Source organism: Coturnix japonica, chromosome 3 (assembly GCF_054131305.1).
Source record: "Coturnix japonica strain WE chromosome 3, WE-NBRP24, whole genome shotgun sequence".
Classification (NCBI taxonomy): domain Eukaryota; kingdom Metazoa; phylum Chordata; class Aves; order Galliformes; family Phasianidae; genus Coturnix; species Coturnix japonica.
This window is the reverse complement of record NC_140665.1, coordinates 65,772,435-65,796,579: the sequence shown is the minus strand read 5'-3', so window position 1 is coordinate 65,796,579 and position 24,145 is coordinate 65,772,435. Positions and strand designations below refer to the sequence as shown.

Below are 24,145 nucleotides of genomic sequence, written 5' to 3'. Positions count from 1 at the left end.
CATAAAATCTACTCTAAAACCATGCAGTTTGTGACAAAAACAACCCTGACAGCTCTTCACACCACCAAAATCAACAACTGTGTTACATAACCTTATTTTCTGTGATATGCAAATGTCTTGGCTTGGGTAACAAGTGTTGCAAGAGAAGTTCTGCTGGCATTAGTCTGGTCTGAATAGAGGGCTGGATAATAGCTCAGAGATCTGCTCTGTTCTCTGCATTCAAGTTCGGGGATCAGAGAAAATGGATGCAAGTCATTAATCACATCATTGTGGGGTTCTTTTACTGTTTCACTAGAAAACATCAAGCTGCATTGCTGGCAGACTTGCCCTTTCTGTCAGTTAGAAAATGATAAAAGTGTTCCTTAAAATAATCTTAGTCTAATACTGTGACTTTCACGCACAATATAAAATTGCCAGGTCTCTGCCATACTTCAAAGAATATGATTAGCAATGAATGCACTCTTTTTCTTTTGCTCTCATTTTGCAGAGAGACTTGAAAATGGTAAATCTACTCAATGCTCATAGTACTTGGCTGTTTTTTCTTCCCTTTGTGAGATTTTAGAGTGTTTAATCATCTAGTTAAAGGCAGCAATCATTTGCCTAAACCGAGAAATAATTCAAGTAATGAGATATGCAAAACAGACACACACACACACACACACACACAAAGTCTTCATTTCCATAAGATTCACTTTCTGAGTTAGCAAAAAATAATGAATCTTTATGTCAGCAGTGATAAAGCAGTACTCCTCAGTCTTCAGTATCTCCATCTTCAGTTAGATTGCTTGCAGATCCACTGAAATTAGATGTCAGTGTAAATTATGGTAGAGGCCAAGTTACTAGCCAAGGCTATGAAGGGTAGACACATAGAAACAAGGTGCTATTGAAGGTAATTGCTTCTGATCTTAAAGTTCTTAAGTGACAAAATTGGTGCTGATGTGGCATTTGCATCAGAAGCTCCCTTTTAATTGACAGTGACTAGATCGAGTGCTTGCTATTTCTCCTGGAGGTTTTATTTTTTCTTCTTAATTCTTAAAATCCACCTTGGATAACAGTGTCAGACTGCAGTGCACATCAGCTTAGCATAAAAATAATATTTGCTGTTTCTCTTGTGTTCAGGGCGATCTCTGTCATACGCATATGTGTATGCACCTATGTACACGTGTCTGTCTGTATATGTGTGTGCATGGTAGAGGGTTGTGTTCTGCAGAGGGGCAAAAAACAATTTTAAATTCATAAGCAAAACAGATGTTTACAAGGGATTAAATCTGAAACAACAGTGGCTCAACTTACCATTGCAGTTCCTACTTCTCAGACGTGTCATTGTCTGGTGTAGCACTCAGCTGGGCTTAGTTCCTCAGGCTCCCCATGTCATCTGTGAATAAAAACTCTGACTGTTCATTGAAGCCATCACGTCAAAGAAGGCACCACCTGAGCTAGCCAGAAGGAAACGAGAGTAAAGGGACAAAAGTTAAGCTTTGTATATTCAATGCTTTCAAGCATGTTAAATTAGAGAGATATAGACACCAGGCTTCACAGTTTTCCAGAAAAATCATTTTCAGAAAGGTTCTTCTAGTGAAGTGACCCTTTCAAAATGCAGAAGGCATATACATATCCCTCAGTAAGCTTCCTTTATACAATTCTCAGAAGACTTGCATTGTGCTCTGGCTGTTTGCCCCACATGTGCACAAACCCTTGCCAGTAGAATTAATTCACTTAACAATGAAGAAAGATTGCATCTTGAGAATAAGAAAGGAGGGCAGAGAAACAGCTGTGGCTGCCAAATAGAGAAGTGGAGAGCAGACATCACATCATACCTCTTTATGCTCCTCTGCAGATTTTGCCACAGAATTTCTGCTCATCACTCATCCCCTCCTTTCAAAGGTGGCAGCACTGGGATGGGGTTCCTCACAGATTATTTTACCTATATATGGGGTACAAGTACTAGGCTGCCAAGGAGCCCTTTGGCTTTGATGGAGGGAGACAAGCACTTCCTAGTGGCATTGTCCTCTGGCTTCCTGTGTCCAATTCAGCACAGTTCAGTATTAGACTCTGAAGATACATTTTAGGCAAGCCTAAATCCTCTACAATCCCATAAGCTGTGTTACATAAATGCTCCCAGCATCATTACTCACAATTTGATGATGAAATGCATATGTGCTAATAAGGAAGAGCTAGCACTGTCTGTCACAGGACATTTCTGACCCATCATGGAAACAGCACAACATACGAGTAATTTGCAAAGCACCACCAAAACCGCTCCAGGTAATGCAGTCCGTCCTGATCTTAGTAATCTTATGCTGATTCTGTATATAAATGTAAATAATAACTGGATAAATATTGTTAAATGTCAGATATATTTGTCATATTAATGAGCTTGGTGTACCACATATATTTTCTACTACTAATGTTTTCCCCTTCAAAGTAGCAGAATCACAGAATCACAGAATTGTAGGGGTTGGAAGGGACCTCTAGAGATCATCGAGTCCAACCCCCCTGCCAAAGCAGGCTCTCTACACCACGTCACACAGGTAGGCATCCAGGCAGGTCTTGAATATCTCCAGAGAAGGAGACTCCACCACCTCCCTTGGCAGCCTGTTCCAGTGCTCCGTCATCCTCACTGTAAAGAAGTTCTTCTGCACATTTGTGCAGAACTTTCTATGCTGTAGTTTCATCCCATTACCCCTAGTCCTATCCCCACGCACTACTGAAAAGAGACCAGCCTCACCACTATGGCTCCAATAGTAAATAAGCAAACAATAATGCTTCTAAAACTTCACATCTAGTAGCTTAAACTAAGGAACTGACAACACACAACACCTACACAGTTTCTCCCAAGGTTTTGCTAAGCCAAAAAAGAAAAGTAGCTCTCTCTATTTCTGCTTTCAGATCTGTTGTGCTTGTCTGTTCTCTTTGATATGTTCACATAATCGGCCAGCAGAAAATTTACAGGATGCCAGCTACCATCCATGTGTATTATAATAAATCCATATAAACTCCTTCCTGAGAAAGATGTTACGATCATGTAATTCAAGAACAGAAAGAGAAACCTGAGAAGTCTACAGTTCAGGTAAGGAAACTAGTTCCACCCCTTTTTCAGTATGCAACCAGATTACTATGTTCAATAAAAAAGTTACACAAGGAAAACAGTAGCAATACACACACACAAACATGTTGAACTGTGCATGCATGTATTATTTTCTCAGACCTGTTTAACATGTAGTTGATGTATATTAAAAGTATTAGCAGCAAAAGTAATTCCAAATCCCTTTAAGTCCTCTTAAAATGAAAGAACTCAAAACACTTTCTAAATGTACTCAGCTACTGGTATCAGTTGGAGCGGGAGCCAAACTCACCTATTCTATATTTTATTTTTCTTATAAACTGTATTCCATATCAGTCTTTTTTTCCTCTCACAGGCAGCTTATTCAAGAGGTGTAACAAACATATTTGCATTTTAAAAACTGAAAACTAAGTGATATAGAAGGCACGGTGAAAACTGTTTCTACAGATTATACAAAGCCCTTGACAATAGCTAATCATTTAGTGTTCAGACAGTGCTACTTAGCACACCCAGTGCATTGGCTTTTTTGATAGCTTCCCCTCCATCCCTCCCCTGCAATTGTTTGTTCTCTTTTACTGTTGAGCCATGTCATATGTCAAGATCATAAGCTCTTTACAGAAGAGCTGGTTTTATTATGCACATGGATGGTGCCTAAAATAATAGGGTCCTGAACCCTATTTGGAATCCTTAGAGGTTGCTGCAGTAAAGAACAATTATTATCATAATAAAGTGTATTGGGTTGAAAATGGTTGGCATAGTATAAATGCATGGAATGAAGGGAGTTAAAAAGAAAGACCCTTTCCTACTTACAGAAGAAAAAGGTTTGTTCAGCCTTTTTCTTTCTTTTTTTTTTTTTTTAAATCAGTGCCTTGCTTTTTCCCCTTTAAAAAACATAGGTATAAGCTACCTTCTAGTTTGTATTCTGAAAACAAAGCCAGTGCTAGTTAAAAGTGGAAGAGCCACACCTGTATGTGGCTAGCAGATAAGCCATGTTTCCCATGGTTTCCCATATTAATTTTATTTTTACATCTTCTGAGTTGTTCTATTATGTCTCCAAATGACAAAGAAAAATGCACTGTAGTCTTATATTTTCTCTCTTTCCATTTCACTTTTAAATAATGTATTTCCTTTAAGTGCCTTAGCTGTAATAGAAGCATGCCCTGATAAAACTATTAGGAAAGAAAATACAAAAAGCTGCAAAGTAACCTTCAAAGCCACCATAAAAATCACAACAAAGGAATTAGAATTTAAAACATCAAAGTACCCGAAGTACTTTAATCGCTGAAATGGAGGGTACGGGGGAAGGAGGGAGGGGATGCATTTCCTATGTTGTTATATTTTGGCAACTTACATATACATAAACTTTAGAAATAACCTGAGAACAAAAAAACCTGTATTTTAAAATACACAAACAAATGTAAATAAGACATGTTGTTTTTATTTCTTTCAGTCTTTTAGCCATTCTTTTCCCTTGCATGACATTCACTGTTCATCTGAAGTCAGAAGAGCCTGCACACACCTTCATTCTGTCTCAGCTATTGTGATTTGCCTCTATTTTCTTGTTTAAAGTAGAGCATGCAATTTGCTACCTAAGGTGATTCAAGAGCAGAGTGGAAAAGAGAACACTCGGTGACCTCAGCTCAGTGCCCTCTCACTGCAATGAATAATGCAGTTCCTTCCAATTGTCACAAGAAGGCAATCACATTAAAACCCTAATCTTGCTCAAAAATTCTCCCTGGATAAAAGCATATAATTTGTACACTCCAGTGTATCTATCTGTCAGACATGGATTTATTATCTTCACCTAGGACCACTTTCCTATTCTGCTGTTTCTGAATCTTGCTTCAGTGATTAGAATTATTTTCATCATCTGCTTCTATTTTCAGCTTCAAAACTCCTGTATGAGATTTATCTAAAAAGCAGGATTCTAACAAGAAAATGTAGCTGGAGCCAGAACTCAGTTTCCTTCGGGAACTCCATCTCCAAAACATGACTTTTTTCCCCTGCCTACAGCATTTCAATTATATTAAACTCTCTACAGCACTTCTGTAATGGCTGTAAAAGTATTTTCCCAGTAAAAAGGGATAAATAAACATGCATATAAAACTGCTTCCAAGTTTTGAAGGCAGTGGGAAGCATTAAAAATCTCAGCCCCCAGTAAAATTCTTGCTGGAAGGTGAGTTTCACGACAGTATGTAATGAGAAGTCCCTCTATCCATTCATCTGGACATCTCTAGTTATGTCAATATGAAGCAGTCAGTCATCAAGACCTGGCTTAAAATCTCTCTTGTTATGCATTTGTTTTAATTTATTTTAGTTTGCCCACCATTTGAAATTCATCTTCACAATCACAGTAATTAGACACTCCTTGTTTGCAAAATGTGGTACTACAAGCAACATGTAAAATGTCAAGGGCCAAGCAATAAAATCTACAGTTTTAGATAAAAATAGTCTACAGGACATTCATCTAGTCATCTAGCTTATTCTAGTCCAAGGCAGGATAACCTTCATCTGTGCTATATCTCATAGATTCTTTTCTCATCAGTTCTTGAAGATTTCCCGCTCTGCAGATTCCATATCCTACCCAGAAAATCTTTTACAGTGCTTCACCAGTTCTATCATTAGAAAGGTTTTTCTAAAATCCAGTCTGAATTCTCTTTGATATAAGTTCATTGCTCTTCTCTCACCCAACAAGATTATTCTTTTCCTCTTTGTGGTAGACTTAAACTTACTTCACCATAGCAGAGCTGCCTTTCTTTTATGGACTACCCATGAATCACTGCACACAAGATTAGTCTCATAGACCTACTAAATCCCAGATTTCCACAGTAATGCATCTTTGGCTAGAAAGGCTTTGTACTAACATTAAATTAGTAGCATAAAACCAGTTCCCTTCCCTCTCACTTCATAAATTATTGCTGGAGGAAGGGAGCATTTCTACTGAAGGAATCCAAGGAAACAACTCTACCAGTAACATCCTATTTGAACCCAAAGAGCACTGGTGGCTTTCAAGGCCCGTTAAATTCAGAGGCAAAAATGCTTCCAATTATGCATTGAATTCAGATAGTAAGATGGGAATATTGCCTGCTGGTGCCTGAGAGGGCCTGGAGAGATCTATGCCTCCTTGTTGCCTCCCATAAGAAGGGAAAGAAACTTCACAAATTACTCAGTAATTATCAGGGCTTTGGGAGAGAAGGAGCATGATCACACATGCCAGGCCATGGAAGAGGAGCTAGAAAAGTTAACTTTGCTCCCCAGTAAACCTTTGATTTCCTGAAGCAGATCACAGACACTTAGAAAATTTGGTTTTGCGGTGGAGGTATCACTTTGGAGGACAGGACATGTGGAAATGAAGTTGAGCAGCAGCACTAGATCTAACAGTGGTACTGTGTGTGTGTGTTTGGGGGGCGGAGGAGGGCAAGCCTCTTAGGATCCTCATCAGCTCAAGGCATGGGATCTCTAGTCCAGCCCTTTCCTCCTTCAAGAACCAGGGTTTAACTTACAACCATAGCAGCCACCCTCCTTTGATTTTCTACTGTGTACCAACTCCCTGGGCTATATCCCACACCAATAGCCAGTTTAGTAATATGATTTTCTGCAAGTGCCAAAGTAAGGTCTGTGTGCCACTTCAATTCCTGTTGCTTCACATAGAGGTTAAGTGGGACTTAGGTGGACTAGGTCCTGTGCTGACCTACTCTGCCTGGCATGTACGTGTCCCACAGCACTGATCAGACTGGTACTTTTCCAATGAGTCCATGAATAGGACATCAGCCTAAAGATTTGCCACTGCTCACTACCCAGCATGAAGACACAACTACTATGTATTTTGAACACTTCAAACTGAAAAACAACCTAAAACCTGCACAAACATTCACACAATAAAAATTTATGCTTTGAGATTTAAGAAAGCAGCAGCCAAGGGAGACCTAGAGCTGAATGCTGGATAAGGTGGACATAACTAGCCTATGACACCTGGCTTAAACGCTGTATTCAGTATTGAGGTTTTGGAAACTGAGAAAGGGGATTATTCAGCTATGTAAGCAGACAGAAGGGAGTGTGAAAAGCAGAAAGGATATAACTTGAACTTCATTCCAATCTTTGCCTCACATAAAACAGTCACATATCATGAGGCTTCTCAATAATTCCAACCACTTTTAATCAAGCCACAACAGTCTTGGCTCTGTAATGTAACTTCTAACTGCTTTAAGTGTTGTTTTATAGTGCTGGTGATACTCAGCAGTATTACTTGCCACCATTTGGCACTTTGTAATGTCTCTTTTTTAAAATTGTTTAAATTTCTCTAGCTATTTGTTGTTTTTACAATTAGGGGAAACACTTTTAAACTGTTGATAAAGCATTCAACTTTTCTAGAGTTGCTCTCAAATGAGAAGAAAATGAATAATTGTAGGCCTTAGAACTGCCAAGTCAGGAAAAGGTTTATCTGTCTGACCTTGAATGGCAGTTGAGAAGCTGTCCTTCTTGCTTACAAAATGTCTTTGAAGTTGCCGTAAGGTTATAAGCTATACTGTTCAGATAAGAAGGAAAAACAGATTCTGGAACCTCTGGTTCACCTGTGAAAAAGTGTTCATTTGAGCAGCCTAGTGGGATGAGGCTTGGGTCAGGAGCAGGTCTATTCTACCTTAGTCCAGCTTAACCTCTGTCTTCCCTTCTAAAGAGGAACAAATGTGGCAGAAAGTCCTCATTTTGGCTCTTGAAGAAAATTACACTTCTACATTGGTTTACATTAGTTTTGTCTCACAGCCTTGCTAATTTGAATCTTTTAATGGAAATCTGATTTCTCTTTTACCTCTGTTTTCTGTTTGTTTACTTTGATTTCAAGCTAATTAATTTACTGCAATTTTGTGTGTCTTGAATGCAAACTTTATAATGCACACCAAGTGGCTAATGATATCTATTTAAGCAGTTATTATCCATCTATACCATTTAGCAAATTCTTCCTTTTCCTCACAGAATAGCCGCATTTATGACAATCAATTGGTGTTCCTTTTGCAGCAAGAAAACTGGTACACGCACACAGTAGCTCTGCAGTTGTGCATTGGTTAGGCAAAAATGAGTAAAGAATATAATAAGTGCATAGTACAACTAAGGAGTTCAAGAGTAGAGGGACTATTAATCTGCTTTCCTTTTTTATATTATTTCATTAACATCTCAGCATAAATCTCCCAGGACAGGATATTATAAACCGTTTTTTTTAAGCCAGTTTTATCTCAAGGCTAAAGGCATCAGAATTTAATATTCCTTACTTACTAGTAATAAGGATTATAAACAATACTGACGTAGTCTCTACCATTCCACAGTTCTCCGTATCCACAAAAAATTGTACTGTGTAAGTACTTTTGGTAAGTACTACACCCCTCAGAACTGAGGAAAAGATTACTCACTTAAAAATGTACAAAAAATTCAAGAGCTGTGGGCAGGATCTGAATTCAAATTAAAGATTTAGCTGAAACTTAATCACCAGTTGAACTGCCGCAGTTCTTCACAGTGATGTGCTTCACAAGAAAGCAAAAGGAGTGAAAGTTAGGCTAAATTTCAGTTTTAATTTTGTTTCTGATAGACAATGGACTAGTCTAAATGCACTTAATGTTTTTAGGACCATTTTTTTGCTGAGGTTGGAAGAGATTATGAAGCTTAGAATTTAATGCATTATTGTATTCTCCTTGTCAATGGAAAATACATTTTTGGTGGCTAGCTGAATGAGATTGATAAAAATGTGCAAGCACAGATCTTATACGAGACATATGAACTGGTAAATGCCATGTCTGGACGAATAAGACTGTAGTGCACAGATCTGGCTATTATAGTTTAGCAATATGTGTTTTTAAATTGTGAATATAGTTGCATTATTAGTTAAGTACCAGTGGTACTGACACCACCACTGATATTACTTTCAGGAAAAGTACTGAACTCTCAGAAGTATACACTAATAAATAAATAAATAAATAAATAAATAAATAATTGATAGTGTTTTTGTATTTTGTATTAACATTTTTGTTTATGTATATGTGTATGTATTCTATTTTATGTATGTTTATGTTAATGTGTATGTATTCTATTAGAAATTATGTTCTCCAAAGACAGCTGAAAAATATTTTTGAACTATGATTGCCTCATATCTTGTAGTCTTCAATGTCTCTGACAAATTCCAACCCTGTCATTTTTTATCTGTGCAAAAAGCTTCCAAGAGAAAGGGCAGGGCAAAGCAACGTCTTCCATTTCACTGATATTTGGTTTATTTCAGACACAGTGTTCATTATGTTTCATACCTTACTTTTCATTTTAATTTTTATAAATCCTAAATACAGCTGCTATTCAACAGTCCTTATACCACCATACAGCTCAGAATAATATTCACAACTTTTTGAGGTGTAAATGATAAGCATGTACACAGATACATACCAGCAACTTGGTTTTCTGAAATCTGTATATTCTCCTTTTCGTGGCTTCTCCGTGTATCCATTGGCTTGTTTTTCAGCCAAGCAAACAAATAAGTCTAAACCAGTTTTCAGAAGCTAATCACATGAAAGATCAGAGCACATATGCACTGTATGACTGTAGAGTCATAGAACAAAATTCTTTCCACATACACGTCCTGCTATACAAAGTACTGGAGCAGTAAGGTGAGGTTTTCTGGAACAGAGCATAGAAACACTCCATTGAAATGACCTGATGAGTTATGTAGGAATGTGATACATGTAAGTTTACCACAGTCATGATATGAGACTACGCTGCTACTGCTCCTGGGCTGTGTAGAAGATAGCTGAAATCTGGTGAGACTTAACAGTCAAAATCTTGCAAACATTTTGAACCTTCACTTATTTAAATGAATATCTGTACCTGGGTTATGTATTTTAAAGACAATTTTATGTATTTTAAAGACAATTCAGGTGTTTTTACATGTTCTATTATTACATTTGTCATGGATGATCTCTTCAGACTTGTTTCAGATACAATATTGTATTTTTAGGCCTTGAAAGAGAACAGAGGTGGATATTGAGTATCCACACATTAAAGAGTCAAGACAGATCAGTATCAATACCTTAATTCCCTCATCTCTCCTATTGTCCCTTTTCTCAGGTTTTTCTGAACATTTGCTTAGTAACTGTCTTACATAAATCTTGCACTATTACTACTAAGTTATTCATAGTAAAACTCCTTTCCTTCCTTTTCCTCTGTTTCGGAAAATTTTGGCTATAAATGCTAACAAATCTTGCCTGTTGATGAACAAAAAAAAAAAAAAAAAAAAAAAAAGAAAGCTGATGCTAAAATCCCTATTGTAGGCATTGCACATCTCAGTGAAAATTGCTGTGATGCATTCAGGGCTTTAACTAAATCTTCTCTTTGATACAGTAACTTGGTAAGCTCTTTGAAATCTGTTTCCGGGTCTTTTGTATATTTCCATGCATGATCTTCCAAAAAATCCCTTTCCAAGCATAACTAAGGAACATCCTCAGATTTTGTTTTCTTCCAGATCTCAGCTCCTGTTTCTTTCAGAGACATTCTATAGAGATTCCTCCATTTATGTAAATACTGGTTAAATGGGACAATGCCAGCAGATGGTGCTCAAAAATATGAAGCAATTTTCTTGTGCACTTTAAATGGTGACTATTCTGCAGTTTATTCACACCCTTCAGTCTCCTTCAGAAGCATCCCCTGGTCCTATTTTGACACAGGAATGATCCAGTAGCAGTCATATGCAGCATATGCTGTTTGAAAGTGTTCCTCCTTCCACCAAATTGCCTGTGCTCAGGAATAACAAAGGAATTCAGACATTTCATTGGAGTAATCTTATTGGTAGTTTTTAAAAATCTAAAAAATTGGAGTTAAATGATATTATTCTTTGTGCAGAGTGGGGCAATGAAATTCACAGAATTTGAATGAACTCAGTGATATCTTTTCCTGTCCTTAAGTCAGAGAGGCAGTTCTGGCTTTCTACAGTTTCACTATTGCATTAAATAATACACCAGGAAACAGAAATAATATTCTGAAGGAAATAATCTGAACAAGAACAGGAGATTTCCAATTTTTCGTCTGATGCCCTTCACACACATACATACTTGAGCATGTGGCTACATAGACTGTTATCTTTTGAAACTAATAAAAGTCAGCCACTGAGAAAATGTACTAGCATCCATCAGAGGCAAAGCTGTTCAAGATCTGTGAAGCACACCATGAGCTGCAGCACACAATGAAGAAAACTCACCCAGCAGAACTCATGCGCCATGTCATCTAGCATGTGAAAGCTAAAAGTGACAGATTTTGAACAAAATGGCATTTCACAGGACACATCTGCATTTAAAGAGCTTCTTAAAATTGGCAGGAAAAAAAAAAAAAAGAAATCACACAAACTAATAATATCAGTCAACCTAAAGATTTGGGATGGGCAAATATGTCATGCAGTAAATTATCTTTCTTTGTCTTTGCATTGCAGTGGCATTTAATGGCAACACAGTCTGCAGATCTAGATGATCTTTTGCACGCACACGCACACAAAAAAGAGAAACATTAGAACAGCAGGGGAAAAAAAAAAAAAGAATATATTGATAATTGTCTGGTATTAGTAATTTATCACATTTGATTACTGAGCACTACTTTTCACTACCCTATAGGAAGCAGTTAAGCTGAAGAGCTCTTTGTGCTGTTTAGAAGTAGGAATTATGGAAAAAAAAAGAATAACGTTAAGTGACTGAGTGATAGTCTAAAAGAGTTTTTCTGTAAGTATCGAGAAGGAAAGCAGAAAAAACAGTTCTCCTGTATATTAACTTCCAAAACGTACAATAAAATATTCCTTTAGACACGAGTGATAAGGTACATCTGCTCTACAACAATCTTGAAAAACTGAACAGGTGGACACATTCCTGTGGATGCCTTCTCCCCCATAGAGTGCTGCAGGCTCATTTAACCTATGTCAGCACTAATTTTACAGTTCTCATACCTTTAGTTCCATCCCACTACCAATCCTGATCACGGCAGTGAAAGTTGCATGATGATCTTGAATAGCATTTACTTTTAGTTAGATTTCCAATAGAGAAATTGGTGGGGTCAGCAAGAGAGAATAATACAAATTTCCAGAGGAATTATTCTGGTTTAGTGTTTTATATCTCTATTTTTCACACTCTAAGTCAGAATGGAGAATCAAATCGAGCCATAAAAAAATAATTTTGTCTTGCATTTCTTAAGTGGCATAAATGACAGCCATGCTCTTCAATTCAAGCTAAAATAGTCACACGATTACTCTTTTGTATTAGCTGTGAAAAGATACAGATGATATCCTAGGAAATTCTCACAGTACCTAAAATCTGCAAAAATACATGTTCTCAAGTTTCTCCTTAAAGTTTCCCATGGAACCAAATGTAATGTTGCAGAAGATATATTTGCCTTTTTTGGTTCTCCTTGTTGCTGGCCATCTACCCTACAGCATTAGAGAAAGATCTTCAGTTTTGGACACTCTATCTCTCATTTATTTGACTTATTAGCTTCACTTCCGAATATAGTGTATTATATTATCTTACATTCCACTATAATATTTAGTAAATTAGTTTTCTCCGCTAACTTATTGCAAATGTTTTCCTCCCTTGGGCCCATATCCCTTTCTTCCCCCTTTCCCAGGCATGGACCTGTAGGTCCCTTTGCCCAATTAGTCATGGAACTAGGCTGAACTAGGCCAGAACTGTGACAGCCATAAACTGATGCCTGGAAAGAGTTGGCATTATCTCACAGTGCACACATGGCTTAGATATTTTGAATTTATAATAGGAAGGTAACATTTCAAAGTGCCTTGTAGACTCATGAAAAATAAACCTAAATTGCTTCCTATTCTTTATGCACTGAAGCTGCACTCCAAGCATAAAATAAGTTCTGCACAAGCAAATGATTTTCTTGCTCTTCCTGCCCCCAAGGATTCTTTAGCTGTTTGTGCATTCACTAATCAAGATGAACATACAGTGAGCAGCAGTCTGCAATAAATGAAACCATTCTGTAATTTGTAGACACTTAGCATCCTCTGGACCACATTCTCATGAGTGTGTACATCATAGTTCCAACCACCTACAAAGCTCAAGAGAAGTCCATCTTTACACCCACCACTGGTTATGGGTGCTATCAGACAGGCAACAGATACAGCTGGAAGCAAAAGGAGTGTACTACAGAAAAAAAAATTATGACTGTCTCTGGGTGACAGGCCAGCCAAGTTTCATTAAGTAGATAAACCCCATGTGAAAAAGCAAGGAATACTCTTGGAAATATATGGTCACAGTATCAGTAATGGACAAGTTTCTTCAGAATTTACCGATTAAAAAAATTATCCTTACAAGTGTAAAACTGAAATTCTTCATTTAAATAAAAGCTTCCCTCCTTCTAAAGAGGAAATGAAACAGAAGTAAAGATAATAATGTTATTAGGAAAGTTGAGAGGGAAGCAGAAAACCAGAAGGACAGTGAATACAGATATAAATCCATCCCATTCAGAAGAGGTCAGGAAGAGCACATGACTCCATTAACATCAAAGTCATTAGAGTACGAGATAACAGTTTGTTACATTAGCGTAGTGAACAGCAGACAATGAGTTATTGTATTGCCATGTACTTCATTCCATAGTTTTCTGATAAATTCAAATTAAATATATTCTAAATGCATTGCTGAGGAGAAATTAGCCCATTTAAAATTTAAAATTATAGACACTTATCTAATTTGATTTGCGATTCCCTTCTGCTTTTTACTTTGAAAAAACGTGTTTTGGTATATCATCTGCCAACTGAGATATTCCCTTTGAGAAGGCAATTTGAGGTAATGTGACTAACTCACTTTCTGTCCTCTGGTGTCTGTGTCATCCCTGTTTCATTCTTGACTATCACACAGAGCTACAACACACACACACACACACACACAAAAAAAAAAAAAAAAAAAAAAAGTGTTGCTAAAGCGGTATTCTAGCTTACAAAATTGAGTAAATATTACAATAGTCTGGTGAATATTATCATATAGAACTGCAGAGATGCAAACCAAATAGTGCTTTTTAGCATTCTGAATGCCTAACTTCATCCTCTATCACAAATGTACATGTTTTTCTCTTACACTAATACATTTTTTATAGCTGCAATATGGTAACTCCAGGTGGTGTGGTTATCATGAGATGATAGCTCCCCTGGAGGATGCCTCTTAACGCCCCAGAGGTGATGATAACCAGGCCCCCTGTCATGCCTTATTGCTTGTGTGTGTGCTGATGGCAGCAACTAGAAAGAATACTTAAACATGAACAGCATGCAGGATTAATCTGCAATGTCCATTTATTAATTATAAAGGCAATGAACACTGTCAGTGAGCACCCTCTACACTTTTACATTGTCATCATAATTAGAAAGTTTTCGTACGTGGTTTTGTGCTGCAACAACATCAATCAAAGTCCATTTCCTGACATGTGTGGTAGAAGCAATATGTTCCATGCAGGTTATTTCTGGAATTGTATTACTTGCTGTAATAGAACCCAGTCATGCTACTTCCATTGCACCAAATATACCTGTCATGGCTGCAGCAGCTTATTCAGTTTCCTGGCTCAGACTCTCTCAAGCATGCACCAAATTGAATTGTTGCAAAAATAAGTGAATTTATATAATATTTTCCAGATTTTTTTTTTTTTTTAAATGCACTGCAAGACTGATTTCTGTCTCTGCCCTAGCCTCTGAATATCAATGAATATTCTGCTAGATGTAGGGGAGCACTGCCTACAAAGGTGCACCAGAGAAGGGTAGGTGACAAGGATTCAACACTTGTTCAACATCCAAACCCAAAGCTGAAGAGCAGCAGCGGTTGATGTTGAATTAGGGCATTGGTGGGCATAATGTAAGGCACGTGACACAGGATAGAGCCACTGTAAAACACTCTACAAAGTTTGCACTTGTTTTCTTCTTGCCCAGCCTCTGAAAGTTCCAGGCAGCACTAAGAAACAAGAAGCTGCACCATCTATTACAGCATCTGCACTATACTTTCTTAAAAAATGGCACCTCAGAAGCTTTTTTGATTGAAGTAGAAGGAAATGATAGATACTCAGGCTTTCAAAGAGTTAACTACTTAAGAAAAATAGATAAAGCATGTGGAGAGGGAGAAAGGAGTGGGAAGTTTAACGCCCAATTTACATCAATGTCCTACTTGTTTACTCTTTGTAAGAATGTAGATGAGATGTCTGTTCTTCATGTTTTACTGTCTAGCAAATGATGCTTTTCAGCACCTTGTTGTCTGCAACAGAAAAAAAAGATAAGAAAAAAAAAAGAGAGAAAACAGCGGTGCCTTAGCAATAACACATTTCTTGCTTTTGATTTTCTATTCAGGTTCCTTAAGTGTCATATAGCAGGAAACAGATAATGGGTCATCTTTGAGGATACCAAAAGAAAAGACAGCGTAGGCAGGGAATTTGACAGAAAGATGATAGTACCCTTAAATGACACTAAGTATGGATTGCAGAAGAAACACTGATTTTTGTGTTCATGGGAGAAAATCCCCCATAACATTTACTGAATTTGATTTCTTTCCCAGAATTTAACTTACTGCACAGAATTAACATACTGTTCTTGTGCATTGCAAAAATCACTCACTGTTTTACCCAAGTCCAGAATGTTCTCTCACAAAAGCATTTAATGAGGTGAGTTTCAAAATATACAGTAAAATCTCTTTCTGGGTTGATATGTGCCATGGGATAGTTGTCAGAAATTAATCTCCTCTCTTTCCACAACCATTTCTCTAGGTTGTTTCTATAGCTTTGCAAGTGCTGTCTTTCACTTGAATAGTTGTGATTTTGAATAGCGTGGACTAGAATATATAGCATATGACATATACGTATGAATATTTCTACTAGTTGCCAATGAGAAAAGATGCTGTTATGCTCATTAAAGTATAATAAAATTGTGCAATGGAGGATGAAGTCTTTGTTATAGGGAGGAAGAATGGAAGGGATGTACTCATTTGGCATACTGACAGCTATGCCACGCAGTTAAAAAATGCAGTAATCAGATATAACCTTACCAGGAAAATCTGCTTTCAAGCAAACATTAGCATTAAAAACCAAAACAAATGAATAATTTTTTTAAAAAAAGAAAAAAAAGAAAAAAGAAAAAAAAACACAGAAATGTTATTTTCAAAATTGTTGTTACAATTAGTAACAATGTACTCCCCATAAATGAGAAATACAGACTTACACACGACTTGAATGATGTGAGCATGACATAAAATCATATTACCAGGGATTAATCCAGCTTCTTTGGCAAATAGGATAAAGAAAATGAAAAACCAGAAGGCAAGCCTATGTTGGAATTATCAAAATCTCAGCTGTTAGCCAACTACAGTCATGAAATCTTCCCAGAATCTGAGCCCACATAACACTGTTTAGTAAAGAAAAGACTCCATCTTCTAAAAAGAATAGCGACTTTTCATTTATTAGACCTATTTTCAATACTCTGCAAAAGGGGCTATTTCCATTGGCCTGTGCCAACTTTACTGTTCAAAATACTTAACTCAGTGTTAAAATGCTCAATTGTCATTCCTGTTCAAACCAACTAATGTGCTGGTATGAAACAAGTCATTGAGTCCTGTTAGAGCTCGTTGCTCCCCCATAAACATCATGATCTCAGGTCATTGGTCCCTAAAATGGGAACAAAGATATTTGTATAAATTGAATGAATAATATCTAAGCATTGTCTATGACAAACATCTTTATTACATATTCAAGAGATTCATCTCCCAAACATGTCACATGCTATGTATAGGATTCTTCAGTTCTCAACAGGAATAAATATACCCCTAAGTGTTCTGTAGACTACATGGTGTAGGATAAGTGAAAAGAAGCAGAGACAGAAACTTCCTTTTTAGTTTACCAAAGATAATTAAGATTACTCAAAAGATAATAACTTGCATTCAGATCTCAAAATTCTATCTTAGCAGCTTATTTTCCATATAAATATCCCTTCAAAAGATTAATTAGGAAATCTGATAAATTTGATTTTTAAACGGGAGAACCTGATCTGCACTAGAATCTTAGCTTTTGATTTTTGATTGACATTTATCTACTTAGTAGGTTCAAATTGCTTTCAGTCCACCTTGAGTTGAGACTTCTAAATACCACATCATAAGAGACTAAATATTTTACATGGCACCTATAGTCACAGGCAAAATGTGTTGATTCTAATGCTAATAGCATTAAAATTATATAATAAAATATAATCTACTGTGAGGAATAACAGGAACTACATCTGAAAAATCCAAAAATTTTTATCTAAAGAGAAAGAAAGAAAGGTTAAAAAAAAAAAAAAAATAGGTTGGAAAGGATAAGGGAGGAAAAGAACAAGAAAGGATGGGAAGGAAAAGGAGGGTGGGGAGTGGGAAGGAAGGGAGAAAGAGAAAAAAAAAAAAAAGAAAAGAAGAAGGGAGGGAACAGAAGGGGGAGGGGGAGGGGAAGGGGAAAGGGAAGGGGAAGGGGAAGGGGAAGGGGAAGGGGAAGGGGAAGGGGAAGGGGAAGGGGAAGGGGAAGGGGAAGGGGAAGGGGAAGGGGAAGGGGAAGGGGAAGGGGAAGGGGAAGGGGAAGGGGAAGGGGAAGGGAAGGGAAGGGAAGGAAAGGGAAACACTGCAGCTTCTAGAATATGGTAGAAAGGCAACAGGTGGATGTTACCATATCTTGGTGATAATTAAAAGTACCTGCAAGGAATGGATGGTTTAAAGGAACCAATAAAATAAGATAGTTTGTAGCTGGACACTCAGTGATACTGGAGCAGTTACTGACCATAATTCAGTCTGACAACTTCACAGGCATGTACAAAATTTCTCTTTGTAGTTCAAAGTGTCCATCAAGGTGGGATCTAACATCCTCCTCATCAATTAAGTCTATACAGAGAAGCAGTAAATTTGTGTTACATAGCTCTTACCCCTCCTTGTTAGTTACAGAAGCAGCTGCTGGAGAGCAGAGATGTTAATTTTGCCTTCTAAGTATAATCTATAATCAGCTGAGTGTTGAAGGTGGAAAAAAGTGAATCAAATATTCATTATCTTCCCTATGTGAAACTTTCAGCCCCTCAGCTTGAGCAGAGCTGTATGAATTTTTGATTTTACTTCTGGGACATCAAAGGGGCATGCATGAAAAGCTGGCTCCAGAGCAGATCTCCTGATGAAGGAGAAAGTGTCCATTCCATTGTCAGTAGTTCTGCTCTAGGAAGATCTTTCTCCAGTTCCTGCTGCTATTCTCTCCAGTTCTTCCTTTCCAGCCCTTCAGAGTGTTCAGAAGATTTAATCGGTTCTTCATCGGGCCGTGCTCCATCAGTACTTAAAGAGACGAGCCAATCATCACACATTAAAATGGTAGGGAAACTGGTCAAATTTTACCAGTTCCACAAGAAAAACACAGAAATGTTTAGCACAGATACACGTTCCCATAGTCTTATAAACTCACCTCACTTCTTCAACCCCATGCTGTAGCTAGCAGTTACATAGGGATGTGTCGTACCTCCTGCAGTGTCTTCAATTTCGATTGAATTAAGTGAGATCTTGGATGTGAATATGACTACTAATAGGGCTGCCCTTAAGGTCTGTAAAATTAATGCATCAGATTGGCCCAGGAAAGGAAATTCCTCAAAGCATCAAGAATAGAATGCAGTGAGAAAGATGTGTTAGGACAGACCTTGGCAACACTGCAGTGTTTCAGAGGAAGAGAATCAAACAACTGTGCAAAGGGATAAGTGTCATGATCAGACTGGCAAGCACACAGCAATTTGTACTCTGATGTTTGCATGCTGGAAGAATGCACTCATTAAGCACACACAAATGCATGCATGCATGCATAAATATCAAGTATGCTTGACTTCAGTGCCAATGTTATCTTGGGCTGGGTCTAAACAGGGACACCCTGATGTTCTGGATCTTTTGCAGAAATGTGGCTGAACATTCTGTCTTTCCTCTTGCTTAGGTTTCCTCTTAGGTTTTCCTTTCATGATAAAGAGCTAATAGATGCCTTGTCCTTGCACAGCTTTGGGATGTAAACCCAGAGGAGATGAAACCAATGCATTATGTGCTACTACATACATGCTACACTATTCTCCAGTTCTTTGCATATTAGAACCAGCAGAGACCATGTTCTAACAGTTACTGTGCTGAAAAACTTAGTGTGTGAGTCAGAGCTCCATTTCTTTTGCAGAAATTCAGCTTCCAGTATCTCCAGCCTTGTAGCTGCCTGAGTCAGTGTTACAGTTATCTTCCCCAGTTCATAGGCAAAAAACATGATACCCATCCTATAAAAACTATATATATCAAAAGGACACTCATGATAGAAGTGCAGTACTCTAGAATTATATGCTAGAAAAATATGGCTTCTAGACTTTGCAGATGAAATAAATTGCAGCTTTTCACTGCATTTCTTTGCACTTGTTTTCTAAATCCCAGAATATAAATGTTGTTTAGTCAAGCCAATAGAACATGATTTCACAAAGCCGCTACATTTCATATCTCAATTATAAAACAAATAGATATAAAATAACAATTTATTTACAGCCATCATCATTCTGAACCATAATGTGTTGAAGCTCTTCTGACATGTGGGAGTACACTGTTTAGTTTCCTCTTGCTTTGAAAGACAATACATAAATTGTGTCTCTACTGAAATTTCTTGTATTTTTTGTCATTAGATTAGTGCCTTGTTCTAAGATAGTATAATCTTAACAATGACAAAAAGTGGTTGTACAGTGTATCTCAGTTATCAGTAAGTTTCATGAGGAATAACTAACTAGAGGCCCAAAGACTAGATGTAATCTGCAAGGCACCTTTATCTGGTTAGCCAAATAGCACACAACTTGCCCAGATGGCTGACCATGCCTCAGTCCATTGGTGCCATTTGGTGACCAGCAAGTGAAAGACATCACAGGGCAGGTAAGTGGTACAGATCCAGTTTAGAGTCTCAGGTGCAATACTGCCTATATATGATTTGCTATGTCTCATGTTCACAGTCACATTTATAGTCTTTAGCATTGATCTAAGGTAATAAGTGTCAACTCTGACAAAACACAAATTCATAACTACTGAAGAAAGTACTGTTTAGCTATGTCAGAGCCAACTGGATTCAAGTAGACCTGCCTTGTTCTCCTTTGTCTTCCAAATTACAGCATTCAGAGCAGCCCTGATTCAGCTGAACTATGATGGCTCCTGCACAGAGTTTGGGCACTTTGTGTTATGCTCTAAAGAGCTAATTATTTGCTTAAATATTTCAAAATATCTTGAATTTTATGTTCCTCCCAAAACAACAGCTCTCAGAGTATGATAAGCATAATTTAAAAACATATTCTGCATTACCAACCCTTTGATTACAAAAGCATATGTCCATGGCAGTTGACTGGCTTCAGTCCACATTGCTGATGCAATCTGACTCTGTGCCTTACTATAGTACTTAATGACAATTAACCTGAATTCACTCTGGAAACATCACTTCATTTGCACTAATCAACTTTGTCCTGCACCAATATTTTATCCCTTCCTTCTTTCCATACTTTAACTCTCCATCTCTAATTTTCTCACATTTCTATTTCCCTATTTCACTTCCTTCACTTCTTTGCCACCTCCTTTACCTCCGCAGTTTTCTATTATATTATGAAAAAGCATTCTTGTAAGGAAAAAGACAGTCAGGCAATCTTGCTCTGCATATATTGCAGATACCTGAGTGGCCATCACTATGCCAGTGGAATCAATAAGCCACAAGAAAAAACATTTGGCTCTGTGATTTCCAAGGAAACAGTGAAAATCTGGGGTGCATTAAAAAGAGTGTGGCCAGCAAGACAATGGAGCTGATCCTTTCCCTCTACTCCACCCTGGTGAGGCCACATCTGGAGTACTGTGTCCAGTTCTGGGCTCCCCATTTCAAGAATAACAGGGAACTTTGGAAGTTGGGTATGCAAGAAATAGTTTCACAGGAGTGCAGATTCTCAGCCTAGGACCATGTGTACTGTTGCTTCTTTTCACAGATGATCTTAGCATAAATGTTTTCAGTATTCTGTCTCAGCACAAAGATTTCTTACTTACAAGCTTTGGTGGAGCTCAGAAAACATTGATATTAGCAACATTTTTTTTAAAGTATCTCTTATCATCACATCGCAGCACAGAATCTACCCAGAAGGGCAAAAATAGGTCAGAAGTTCCACATTAATGTGCAGCATTTTCCACCTATAGGCCAGCAGATCAAATAAGAAAAGGTCATCGCAGTTTAAACTTGTGTTGTTGCCACCTGTTCAGATGACAGCACATTGTTCAGCCGCAAGCTAGTGAGCGTCAGTGTTGTTCTCTTTACTTAGTGGTGCTTTAAATCCAGTTGTAATTACTGTTCAGATCTGTAAGCAGCGATGCAAGACATAAAACAGTAGCACTTCAGAGCCCTAGCCTTTACCACAAATTCTTGTTTACTAATTTCTTTATAATAAAACTGTCACACGCCTGTCTCCTGACCAATGTTTTATGCAAAGTGAAACACAATTTGTAATGGAAGGGTATATTGCCAAAGGAAATTTTAAATTTTTGGAGGTATTTCATGTCCCATTCAGGAAGCCAGAGATTTTTTTTAAACCTACATTTATTTTTCTTGGCTTTCATTCTCCCACCTCAAAAACAATTCTTTTAGGTGAACAATTTCAGCACCAATCCATGTTTCAGAAACAAATATCATTTTGAAACTAATGATGAGGTTTTCTCTTTCAGACTTTTCCTTAAATGATCTTTTGAATCACTCAGTTATTAGCTTGTTTGTTGGGGAAAAAAAAAAATACAATAATAATTGCAGCATTATGATTCTATAGGTATTTTACACATTATTAGGTACATTTTTGAGGTTTAGCTATTAAGCTGTTCTCTGAGAAGATGTGGAATATTAAAGGAAAGATTTTGGAATTGTAAATAAACATGTTTGGAGCAACCTAGATGAAGAGCAGAAAGATTAAAATGGTTATAAAAATCTAATTAACATTTTAACAGTAAAAAGCTTGCTGCTTTGATACCACAAGAGGATAGACTCAGACAGTAGATAAAATTAAATATTCCCATGTGAGCTTCCAGCGGATGAAACACTGCTATCAATATTTAATGGAATGTGTCAGAATTTACCTTCATTTGAAAGAATGCAAATAAAGGTTACCATAGAAATCACCTTGACAGAATATAGCACAAAATGCAACACAAACTGCTCCTGAAGCATTCTCAGAGGAGTTGGTAAAGTCTTCATCTGTACCTTTTCATGTAGTCTCTTGACAGGAGTGAGAAAAGTCTTTTGTGTGTGAATGTGTGTAAATACACATTATGATTATTAACTATTAACATTAAATAAGACAAATAAGAAACCTAACATATTTCAAACACTTTCACACTGCAGATACATGGGCTCAGTTTAGTGCAGCAGTAAACTGTAGCAGTGAGTAGGTAGCTAATGTAAAATGTCTCCATACAGTTTTGAAACACCTAATTGTGTGTGTCACATGCTAAAATTCTCACATCAGTTTTGATGGCAAGATTTTGTACACTTTTTCTGTCATAAAAGTACTATCTATCACCAGCTTTCAGTAATCTTTCTCTGCTTAAATATATGCATGTTCACAAAACACAGAAATTTTCATTATTAGATTAAATTTGGTACTCATCACATTTCCTCCAGAAGAAAACTGTATCTTCTTAAAGGCCTATCTTCACAAAAAGCTACTTAGAATCAACAAAATTGGGCAGTTCAAGAACTAGCTATATATCTAAATATTCGTCCAATTTTGCAATGCTTATATCCAGAAGACACAGGCCCTCACAAAATTCCTTTTGACACCTTTTTATTATTACTCTTGCCAGGTAACTAGAACTGGAGCTCCTGAACACATTTAGGATATGTATGGTTTCCTTCAGTTTCTCAGAGACAACACTGTCTTAAAAGTAGTTAAGTGCTCTTTGACTACTGAAGAACGTAAATTGATCCAAAGTTCTTCAAAGACAGATGAACTTATATACAACATTTCTTATCTTTTGTGTGTGAAAGAGTTTGACGTTAATCTGTGATGATAATATTTGTCTCTTTTGTAAGTTTTTCTGAAATAGTTGAGAAATTATTAATGCCATACGTATCTGGAATATTATCTTCAATCATGCTGCAGAGCCTCTTCTTGTGTTCTCCTTACTCACGTTTGAAACTGGTAGTGCATGTTACTACTTGATACAGAAGGATAATCACAACATGCAATATTCTTATGCAGAAAAAAAAAGGGGAGGGGGGAAATCTGATTTTGTTGCCTTTTGGAGGTTATATGTGCAGTCAGGTAACAGAGTAAAACATACTTCACTACGACATTTACAAAAAAGTGTGAAAATAAGAGAATTGTTTAGGATGCAACAGTAATCCATATGTATATTGAATTACTTTTTCCTCTTTACAAATGTCTGCATCTATACACTGTTCACTATACTTAAACAAAAGGAAAAAAATGGTTCAAACGTTCATAATGATGTCTTGAAGAATTTAATGGAATAATAGAATCACCAAGGTTGGAAAAGAACATGCTCAAGTTACTGAATCCCTGGTGTTGGCAAGTTCTCCTACTATGGTCACTGTAATTTCAGCTGTGACATACATGATGCAAGTATCTAGACAGGAGATTCTTACAGTAAAAAATACGTTCAGAACTTCTTCCTTCAAGACAGTGGACCTCAGTGGAGCTTAGTAGCTTTCTGCCTAATAAACACCAGTGTTTTCTTCTCAAATTCTGCTTTATTGTATGTCACAAACCAAAACAAGAACCAAGCAGCTGCATCTGACTTTCCTCCTGCATGTACATTCACACTGTGAGTTATAAAATAATACATGGTAAGAATGGCAGCAGATCATGGCTTTTTATGCTTTAGTGTAGTTACCTCATTGCTACTTTTGTTCATCATAATTCTGCTCTATTGTCTTTTAAAGGGAAATAGTATCTCCTGTGATTCTTACTCAAATTTACAGGCTTTTTGCTAACATTTTACTATGTTAAATTTAAAGTCCTCTTGACTGGCTAAGGAGCATCCTATAACTACTACTGAAGATCAC

At 37.2% G+C, this 24,145-nt stretch overlaps 1 protein-coding gene across 1 annotated transcript in view; it reads right to left on the bottom strand.

Moving 5' to 3' along the window:
- Positions 1–1,332: 1,332 nt before the first annotated feature.
- The window catches only part of LOC116653227 (uncharacterized), a 61,424-nt gene continuing 38,611 nt past the window's right edge, over positions 1,333–24,145 (bottom strand). The window contains exon 4 of the transcript XR_014944136.1: positions 1,333–1,375. The gene's annotated coding sequence lies outside the window, so the exon portion shown is untranslated. The remainder of the gene's footprint in view (positions 1,376–24,145) is intronic.